Below are 11,413 nucleotides of genomic sequence, written 5' to 3' on the forward strand. Positions count from 1 at the left end.
CTAAAATGAACTATTTTCAATAGTTTGATCTCAGTGATGGATTATCCTTAACTTTTGAATTAACAATGGCATCAAGTGTTTCAATTATATAGTTCCATTGAAATCGTAAAATATCCCAAGATGTTTCAAAAGAGCATTATCATACAGGAAGTGGACTCTGCTCTTGACCTCTGCTAACTGCTGCGTAAAACAGTTATCCATGTCTTCGTTACCTCCAGACTCCACTATTCCAGTACTGTCCTGGCTGAGTTCCCACTTTCCACTATCTGTAAACTTAAGCTGCCTGGATCCTAATTTGTACCATTCATTACCCACTTCACTCACTGAGTTACAGTGGCTCTGAGTCCAGAAGTGCCTCATTTTTAAGATGTCACCCTCATGTTCAAATTCTTCCATGACCTCTCCCCTCCATACCTTTGTGACCTCCACAGAGCTTTGTCTTTGAGACCTCTGTGCTGCTTCAATTCTAAAGTCTTATATATTCCCTAATTCCATACCACCATCATTGATCATCTTATCTTCAGACACCTAGAGAGTAACCTTTTGGAATTCTCTCCCTTAACCTTTCCATCTCTCCTCTTTTAAGCCACTTCTTGAAAGGTATATTTTTGACCAAGCTTTGACCAGGTTATGTGTCCTAATATCACTGTCACTTGTTTCATGTAATTACACTCCTGTGTTGTGCTTTGGGACTATGTTCTTCACTGTGTTCTACTAAGTTTCACATTTTGTGATGTAGTTTAGAATTATTCTTGAGCAAGACAGAAATTTTTCTACTCCAAGTGTCAGAGATTTGCACTAGAAATAATTTATTGTAAAGTTATTAGTCTTGTAAACCTACCAGGAGTAGATGGTAATGATGTTTAATTTCGGTTTTAGTTCACAGGACTCATTAGCTTTTCAGTGCAGGCGCAAACATGATCGTTCTTTTTGCACAACTGTGAATTTCTTATCACAATGCAATTCCTCCCTTAGGTCCAAAGTAGGTCATTCCTGGATTGCAAAGCAATTTCTACATTTTTACGGAAGTTTCTAGTCCCAAATGTCTGGGAATTTTCTAAATTTACAACAAATCGACATGAAACGGTTGTAACCCAGTAGAATGTACTGGATGAGTGTTAATTATAAATTTATGAACAATGTCTTTGGGAATCCAAAATTTAGGTTTTTAGAACACTGAAGGTGGCAAAGGTATTTGTTTTCAAATGAGGCATCCTGTCTGTTAGAGTCTGAAGTGGCTCGGTTAGATCAATCCAGCATATTTGTTGAGCTGGAAAGCAAGGTTTTGTCAAAATTGAAATAGTTTGGTGATTTCTTTTTTAAATAGGGTTTTATTGTTCATTTTGATTTTACAGGTTGGGATAATGAGTTAAATTTTTGATTGTAATTTTAAAAGGATGATGTTGAGGCAATATTAGTTCACCATTTTGATAATTAACATAATAAATGTGACATTTCACTGGATGTCAACATTGACAATAATAGGGTTATTTGCTCCTGTTTAAAAGCCCATGATACAGGCTGACTAACAGAATTCATTGAAAGGTAGTGAGAAGTAAAATCAGACTTTCATTTTTGTTAAGTAGGTGTCCATGTTTTAAGATAGATCATTAAGCTTAAAGCTTTAACTTAAACAACTGAAAAATCACATGGGAGTGTTTGCCAACATAGACCAATGTATTTTCCAATTTGAATAACAATGTGAAGGATTGCCTGCTTTATGGTAGTCTGTGTGCACATGGCTCTGTATCAATATTTCAACTTTGGGAAAATCACACTGAGCTAAGTACTCTAGTAAGGAAAGGCTTTTAAACCCACGTTGACAATAGAAATTAACTAGTTTAGGAAAACCAACGTGTAAATGTACCACAGTTGTAAACACAGCTCAGTTGCCAAATGTCTTAATCAAAATAAAACAATTGTTTTTGTTGACCAGTAATTCACCTTTATATAAAGTCTTCCTGAAAGCGAAATAAGAGATACTCCAGAGATGAAAGGCAGTAGATACCAAGTGAGAAATGGGAAGAGTTATGGGAGCTAACCAAAAAAGCAAAGAGGAGAAATTAGAGAATGAGAAAATACTAGCAAAAAATATAAAAGACTGGAAGTAGTTATTAGATGACCGTTGAGTAGCAGGGCTTCATTTAGGTTCTTGCCCGGGGTTTATCCACTCCCCCATGCTTTCTTTTTTGCTTTTCTTTTTACTTCTGCTCTTTTTTTTTCCTTCCATTTTATTTCTTTCATTTTTCTTTTCGTTGGAGCCTTTTGCAGCGGGTTAGTTAGCAACATCGGCATGGCAGCTGGAGCAGGTGTAATGGTGGCTCCTCCTGGTAGTTGGACACAGCTCCTTCTGGCGGCTGGAGGTGTTGGCAGTGGCAGTAGCGGCAGCAGTGATGTCCTCCCGGTGTCAGGGGCTGGCAGAAACGGCAAAGTTTGTCCAGTATATCGGTGGCGGTGGCGGTGGTGGCAGCAGCAGACTTTTCAAGATGGCGACGCTGGCAAGGCGACATCTTGGAGGATGGTGGCCGGAGCTGGTCTCTTGGCGAGTCAGCAGCGGCCTGCTCTGGCAGCAGAGCCAGGGACTCTTAGTTGCAGTAGGCTCAGAATGGGGACTCCAAGTGTTGGCAAGGCTGCGATGGAGCTGGGCATTCTTGGTTGCAGGGCAAGTGTGGGTTCAGCATGGGACCTGGCATCAACATAGCAGCAGGCCCAGTGGTGAACAGATGGCATGTAAAGATTGGTGACTCCTACGTTGGTGGATCTGGCGATGGTGACAGGGAGGCAGTGGAGGAAGGGTTGTGGCATAGATGTCGTTGGTGAGCTATCTCAGCACTTTTTAGTTACATCTTTTATCCCTTTTATTCTTAAACAAATCGAAATGGTGCCGGGTTGTGGTGATATTGAAGTTTTTCAGTGTATTTTGCTGTATTATTCACTGTACAATAAATAAATCATTCATTCAAGTAAAACCTTATACAAGTATACAAAAAGGAAAAGAGTTGCGAAAATGAGCATCGGACCCTTGGAGTGTAAGACAGAAGAATTAATGATGAAAAGCTGAGGAAATAAGAGTCTCTAAAGTACATTGTACTTCACAGTAAAAGTGTCCTAGGAATAGAAAATTAAGAGGCAAAAGGGAGAAAACTAATTGAACTTAAGGCTGATGAGACCTTAGGACCTGATTAGCTACACGCTAGGTTCTTGAAGGAAGTGATTGCAGAAATGGTGGATGCATTGGTTGTAATTTTCCAAAATTCCCAATATTCTGGCAAGTTCCCAGCCAATTGAAATTCGGAAATATAAACATCTTGGTTTAAGAAAGATGGGAGACTGGAAGTAGGTTGTACCTGGGCAGAAAGTTTACAGATGATGTGGAAGGAAGAATAGAAAAGTAGAATGTAATTTGTATGTGGAGACCAGTGGCCACAGGCACAGAACAAGGGGCAGGCCATTTAGGACTGAGATGAGCTGGACTTTGTTCACTCACAAGATGGAGAATTTTTAGATTTCTGGACTCCATAGGGCTATGGAAGCCTATTCACTGAATGTGTTCAATATAGAGATTGACTGATAGATTTTCAGATACAAGTGAAATCAAGGGATATAGGTAAGGTACGGGAAAATGACTTTGAGTTAGATGATCAGCCATGATGTAGAATGTTTGAATAGATTCAAGGAGCTGAATAGTTGCCTCCTGCTCCATGTTTCTGTTAGTAAGAAATGCTCAAGTACAGAGGAAACTTGGTGTCCTTGTACATGAATGACATTGTGAGTATTCAGGTACAGCGAGTAGTTAGGAGGAAAACAGGATTTTAGCATTTATTGCAGAGGGGAATGGAGTATAAAAGTAGTAAAGTTTTTCTACAAGCACATCGGGTATTATGAGACTATAGTTTGAGTACTATGCACAATGTTGGTGACCTTACCTTAGGTGGGATATAACATTATTGCAAACACATCACTGAAAATTCAATCGGCTGATTCCTGGGATGAGTGCTTTGCCTTGTGAGGAAAGGTTGAGCATCTTGGGATTGGTCCTAATCTCAAAAGTTTAGAAGAATGACAAGTGATGAGCGAGAGGTTATTGCAAACTAAGATTATAGGGGGCTTGACAGGGTAATGTTGAGAGAATGTTTCCTGTTGTGAGGGAATAGTTGAACTTGGGAATGTAGTTTCAAAATAAGGGGCTTCTCATTTGAGATGGAGAGAAACTTAGTTGCTCAGAGGGTTGTTAGTCTTTGGAATTCTGTGCCTCAGAATGCAATGGAGACCAGTTTGGTAGTCAGAAATTACAATCAAGAGCCATGAGGTTCAAGTTGATGTCTATGGTTGTGTTGCTTCAGTGTTGGTGGGATATGACTTGCATTTCAAAAGCACTGGATGCATGGTGTATTAGCATTTCCTTCATTGGGTCGCATATTGTACAGCATGTAAGTTTAAATTTATGGATTACTAAAATCCAAATTAAAATATAGTCAAGACTGCTGGGCATATTTTTGATTGACAAGGTTTATTGGAGGCTGGCAAAAATATACAGCTATGCCCACAACCAAATTAGCCAAACATGATCGTGGCATAGTGGGCTGGATGGACCCAAGGCCTGCTGCTCCTTTTTTTAATGTTCTTATGTCCTGAGATTTGGTCAAATCCCAAAGCTGTGCAGTTGGGAAATCATCGATTTAGAGTTTGAATCCTGTACTTAACTTTGGGATTTAGCATTTTTTCAAAATATTCAACAGGTCTCTTATTAAGGTTATCAGTACTTCAGAATGATAGAGCATAACTGGAGGCGAGTCTTGCGTTCTAATTACTGCTATTGAAGTACACAACAGAGGCTCAGTTCATGGCAATTGGTCTTTGAGTCCTTTTATTTCCTGTTCGAGTTCAGTTCTTGTGTTAATGATTATTTACACCTGTTTATGCTCCTTGTTTTTTAATGCTTTTTGGCTACATATGTAATCTACCTGAGTTGTGATGTACCTTGAGAGAATTTGTGGTTTTTATTTCATAAGCATTGCAAGGTGAATTAAAGAACACTGCTGTCTTTAGAGGTGTTTAGTTCTAGCTCAGGAGCTGGGGTTTGTTGACAGTACAAGTTCCTTGGAGGCATTGCAACTATAGTTTGCCAAGTTCACCATTTTTGCTGGTTCTCGACAGACTACAGGTCTGTTTAGGCTGGTAAATGTGGAAAGGGTTTGGTAATCATAAATTACAATCAAGAATCATGACTTTCAACCTGATCTCTGTGCTGTTGTGTTGCTTCAACGCTGTCCTATACGATTCACATCTTAAAACACTGGATTGTCTGGTCTATTATGCACTTGTTTTGTTGCATACAATGTTACGGGTTACTAAAATACAATCGTACAATTTGAGTTTGCATCTCCTATTTATAATATCCTATCATGGTGTTGTTTTCATTGCAGCCATATTGCTATATGTTCACTACATATTCTGGCAAAGATGTAAAATTCCTGTGCAATAATCTCCATTGGCCACTCAAGCCAAAATGCTACAGTCTGAAAAATGGCAGGCTTATTGACTTTGCAAGAGTAAGTGCCTGGGGAAGAGCACTTACCTACAGCCAGGAATTGAATTATTTGTTATTCTCCATACAGGTACACCACCTTTTCAATTAACAATTAGGAATGAGCAATAAATGCTGTTTTACAGGTAGCATCCATGTTATGTGAATTTTGAAAAAAGATGCTGTGTTTTTGCCTACTTTCCAGGGCAGCAGTGGAACCGGATGACTCCTTGAAGATGCCATTAATGTAATAGCACAGCAGTTCCAAGTACAATAATCTTTTTAGCATTTCAGCTGTTTCATCGTATGAAAGTTTGTCCCTTTTGGGTTGAAGGAAAACATAATGAATAGCTAGAAATATACCAGTAAAATTTTTCAACTTCATACTGACATTAGACATCATTCAGCACATGTCTTTCTCTGATGATTTTGGCTGGCAGCTTAACCTGACAAGTTCTGAGGAAGAGTCACTGGATCCGAAATGTTAACTCTGCTTTCTGTCCACAGATGCTGCAAGACCTGAGTTTTTCTAGCAATTTCTGCTTTTGTTCATCCTGCCAGGTATCAGGTGATAAGCTTGTATCTAGTACTGATAAGATCTTTGATGGAATTTTAAACGTTAAATCACAGAAAGAGGCATGACAGCCTATCCTGCTTGTGCCACCTTTCTGAAGGAGCTGTCCACTTTGACCCTTTATTAACAACCATATTTGATATAGCTGTCTATTACTAATGGTCTGACTGTCTTCACCCATACACACTGCTGTACAGCTGCTAAAGATGGTTATGGTTAATGTCTACAATGCTCTTGATTGCTTCAGAATTTCCATTATAAATAATTAATGAAATTTGCAAAATAATGCAGCAGCTACTGCAAACATCTGCCAGTCCAGACTGTTAAACTTGTGTTTTGGGGAAATACCAGTCATACAAAATCTAAGGGATTCTGTTGTAAGTTACCTTGCTTCTTTTGATTAAGGCTAAAAGCCAGTATACCAAAAGTGCCCAACATTGTGGTTAAAATTGTTTCAGAGATAGTAGGAACTGCAGACTGGAGAATCTGACATAACAAGGTGCAGAGCTGGATGAACACAGCAGGCTGAGCAGGAAGGCTGACGTTTCGGGCCTAGCCCCTCCTTCAGAAAAACATTCTTTTCTGAAGAAGGGTCTAGGCCCGGAACGTCAGCCTTCCTGCTCCTCTGATGCTGCTTGGCCTGCTGTGTTCATCCAGCTGTACACCTTGTTTGCCCAACATTGTGGGTTGGGTTGCTTGGAAAAACTAATGTGCAGTTGTATGGTCACCACTACTTATGCCAGCTTTTTATTCCAGATTTAAGTAAGAGAATTTGAAAGGCTTATCTGCCATTGTTGGATTTAAACTGATTTCTCTTGATTATTTGTCCAGCTTTCTGGATCACTAGTTTGGTACTATAACCACTAAGCTGCTATTCCCCAGAAAGAATACTTAGTGTTGTAATGTAGAATTTGATACTTCTGCTGTTTGTTGGGCTTTGTTCTAAATTCAGTGTCTGATGGTTTGTTACAGCACTGCAAGAACGGTAACTTCCCTGCTTTCTCTGTCCTGTATGAAGGAATTGGTTTGATGAGTTCATTTGTGACAGCACGGGACAGTTATCTCCACCTTTATAGAAGGATGGATTTAAGATATTTCTAAAGCAAATTATTTGGAATAATCTGCTATCTATTTCCCAAGCATTATAGAGTCTTTAAACAGTACAGATGCAGCTTTCTGATTGGATCTAGCTCTGGTCCACATCAAAAGGGAGGTGGATAAATCTACAGCAAATAAAAAATAGGATGGGGAATGAGAAAAATTACCAAATAATTAAATCTCTGAGCTTTACAAGGATGATGTAAAAACTCGTTAAGATCACTAATGTCCTTCAACAACAAACTGCTTGGCATTCTTCCATCCACAAGAAATAGTGGGCCAGCGTCTAATGAAACTGCATTTACACTTGACAGAAAATGAGAGGGGGAGGCTTGAGTTGTAATACATTTGAGGAGGAAAGTGCCAGGTATCCAAGGGAGTGACTCTTTTGGTGTTACGTATGGACCATCTTTTATCATATAGTTTGTTGAGGCCGGATGAGATCATCTGCGATTATTTTGATGGCTGTAAAAATCAATTCTGGGCTGTCATAGTTGTTGCACATAAAGCTGTCTCTTGCTAGTGGAGTGGGATGATCTCTGCCGATGTCTTGTTTGTAGGTCTGACATCTGCTGTGGAGCTCCTGAAACGGCTTGTCATCTTGGTGCTAAACACCCGACATCTGCTGCTGCAGATATTTGCATCGATTCCCACCTACCTTCATTGATGTTGAAGGGTGTTTTGACAACATCCATGCACTGGAGCTATTGCACCCTGCTGGTCTCTTGGCACGGGCGAACCATATAGCATTCTTGGGATATGGCCACTTTTCATCTTGTGCACATACTCAGGCCAGTGAAGCCTTATTTGCTTGATATGCACAAGCATGTTTGTCAACAAAGCATCTTTAATTTTTTATATTATGCCTTTAATGTTATAAAATTATTCTAAGCAGGGTCCTTGAGGACAAGGAATGTGAACCCCCCCCCACCCCATCTTTATAGAAATAATCATATTCATGCACTGTGAGTAACTGGATGTGTTTGGGCACTTCTGGGTTGAAGAGGGATTTATGATGTGATTTCATGAAAACTAAACATTAAACAAGCCCAGCAATGCTTTTAAGAGAAAATGAGAAGTGCGTTTATGGTTAATTGTTGTACACAGTGGGGAAATCTTTAGATCTACGCTGAAGGTGGCTTAATGATGGCCTCTGAGATAAAATTGCTTTCTCAGTACACACCTTGATAGTGTAGTTGTGGAGAAGTTTGCATGGAAGGAGATGTTCTGCATCTCTCAGCCAGTCGGAGAACCCTTAAAGCAAATTCAACTGAAAAGCTCTTTCTCTGTCAGCAAAGTAGTTTGAAACAAACCTAGTAATGTTTCAAATATCAGGGCTACTAACTGTTTCCCATCTGAATCTGAGCATTGGTTTGAAGTTATTCTATCATTCTGTAACTGTCATCAATCAGATCTTGCCAACATGAAATCTAAGGAACTGTGAGAAGTCAACCTATCCTATCTTCTGCATTTGAATTCTTGATGTATAGCAGTGTTATTCCTATTTTTTTTGAACACATGATATCTCTGCAGCGTTATGTTATCAGCGTATGAATGTAAATGTGTGGAATTGGGAAATATTGTTTAAACTTGTATTATAGCCAAGTTTGATTTTTTTGCCATATGTTTTAAAAAATGCGTTTGTTCTTAAACAAGTTATTTTTGAGTTTGTTGACGAAATGTGGTTCATCGCTCTCGTTATAGATAACAGTAATAAAGAGAAAAATTAACTATTTTGGTGATAAAATAAAACATTTATCATCTTGGTATGGCTCGTGGAGTATTAGGGCTTGATTACCAGTGCACTCCACACATCAAGAGTTACAACAATCTGTCTGGCTGATGTGAGACACTCAATTTGTGTGGATAAATGTTAATATCCTCCCAGTGATTCAGCAAGTTCCTCTCTCATAAATCAATCAAGACCAAAAAACCCATCACCACCTTGGATGATTTCTTTACTTCATATATTTTCTACTCAATCTGTTCAGAGATGTTATCACACACCTGTGGAGCAGGTGGGACTTGACCCAGGGTCTGGCACCAGTTAACTCTGCATAAGGCGTGGGCAGCCCTCTGTCGAGTTATATTGCTTGAAAGGAGAGTTAAAATGTTCTTTTTAACGTTATTGCCAAGGACCATTCATCTCACTTAAATTGTAGATTTTACTTGGCTGTATAGTTTGGTTGTTTTTTTTGTTTTGAGGTGAGGGGTTTGGAAAGGGCTGTTCTCAGTGCTTTTTACCCGTGCATAAATCCTCAAGCACACGCCAAGATCTGTTAGTATCCACAAGTTAAGATATCAATATTAATGGAGTATTGGTTGTCAGTTGTGTGGTCTATAACGTTCAATGATATACACCCAGTATCACAGAATCGTAGAAGTCATATATTATAGAAAATCATTTGGCCCATCATTCCTGCATCGGCTCTTCAAACGAGCATCATTACCTAATGCCAATCTCCTGCAGTTTACTCATATCCTTGCACTTTATTTTAATCCAAATAATTATCCAGTACCTTCTTGAATGCCTCAATTGAACCTGCCTCCACCACACTTCTAGGAGGTACCTGCGTACAGTAGCTACTCACGGAGTGAAAGAAATTTTTACTTATGTCACTCTTGCTTCTTTTGCAAATCACTTTAAATCTGTGCCCCTCATTCTTGTTCCTTTTATAAGCAGGAACAATTTGTCCCTATTCTGTGCAGCCTGCGTATGATTTTCAAAATCTCTATCATATCTCCTCTTAGCCTTCTCGCCAAAGAGAACAGTCCCACTCCTTCCATCTGTCCGGATAACTGAAGTTTTTTTCTTCTGGAGCCGTTCTCGGAAATTGATCCTGCACTCTGTGTTTGCATTCTTCCTATAATGTGACACCCAGAACTGTAAACAATACTGCAGCTGAGATGTATTAAGTGTCTTTTACAGGTTTATCATTATCTCCTAGCTCTTTTACTCTATGCCCCTATTAATGAAACTGAAGATATTGTATGCTTTACTCACTGGTCACTCCACCGCCCTGTTCCTTTCAAAGATCAGTGCATATATACACTCGGACTTCTCTGCTCCTGCACCCCCTTTAGGATTGTATCCCCTATTTTATATTGTCTTTGTGTTCTTTCTGCCAAAATTCATCACCCCTCACACTTCTCTGCATTGAAACTCTGCATTGAGGAAAGACTGAGGGACTTGAGGCTGTTTTCGTTAGAGGGAAGAAGGTTAAGAGGTGACTTGATAGAGACATACAAGATGATCAGAGGATTAGATAGGGTGGACAGTGGGAGCCTTTTTCCTCGGATGGTGATGGCTAGCACGAGGGGACATAGCTTTAAATTGAGGGGTGATAGATATAGGACAGATGTCAGAGGTAGGTTCTTTACTCAGAGAGTACTAAGGGCGTGGAATGCCCTGCCTGCAAAAATAGTAGACTCGCCAACTTTAAGGGCATTTAAATGGTCATTGGATAAACATATGGATGATTAATGGAATAGTTTAGGTTAGTTGGGCTTCAGATTGGTTTCACAGGTCGGCGCAACATCGAGGGCCGAAGGGCCTGTACTGCGCTGTTGTGTTCTGTGTTCTGTGTTACTCATTTGCCACCTATCCTCCCACTTCATCAACTTGTCTGTGTCCTTTTGGAGTTCTCCACAGTCTTCCTCACAGTTTTCAATTCTCGTTAGTTTTATGTCATCTGCAAACATTGAAATTGTTCCTTGCATTACCAAGACCTAAATCATTAATACATAGTTAGGAAAAGCAAGGCTCCCGATACCAACTCCACTGCCAGCTTTTCCTCCAGTCTGAAAAATATCCTTGACGTTATTCTTTCATAATAATGAGTCAGTTTTGCATCCAACAAGCCAAAAGATGCTGATGTTACTGAATTATGATAGTTAGAACATCTGATTACATTATTTGCCAGGGTGTAGAAAAAAAAAGCACCAGATCAGTTTCTTTGAAGCAAATACATAGGTCTCATTCAAACCCTATTGTGAAACAATACAGATTATGTAGTGTTGCAGGATCACCAAAGCCAACCTATGTTTTTTGGAAATATGTTTTTGTACTCGAATAAACCTCAGTATTATAGGAAAGTAGACAATTGTAACTGGGTGTGTCTTATGATTTCACTATTCCCTGCCTCATGTAAAACCAACCATGTTTTAAAATGACCGACCCGAAATGACTGCTTTCCCGCTCCTCTGAGGCTGCT

General features: G+C 39.5%; 1 protein-coding gene across 4 annotated transcripts in view; it reads left to right on the plus strand.

Moving 5' to 3' along the window:
• Window positions 1-11,413, plus strand: part of ccser2a (coiled-coil serine-rich protein 2a) — a 632,026-nt gene that overhangs the window by 22,106 nt on the left and 598,507 nt on the right. The gene's annotated exons all lie outside the window — the stretch shown is intronic.

Source organism: Rhincodon typus, chromosome 34 (assembly GCF_021869965.1).
Source record: "Rhincodon typus isolate 14 chromosome 34, sRhiTyp1.1, whole genome shotgun sequence".
NCBI classification, from domain to species: Eukaryota; Metazoa; Chordata; class Chondrichthyes; order Orectolobiformes; family Rhincodontidae; genus Rhincodon; species Rhincodon typus.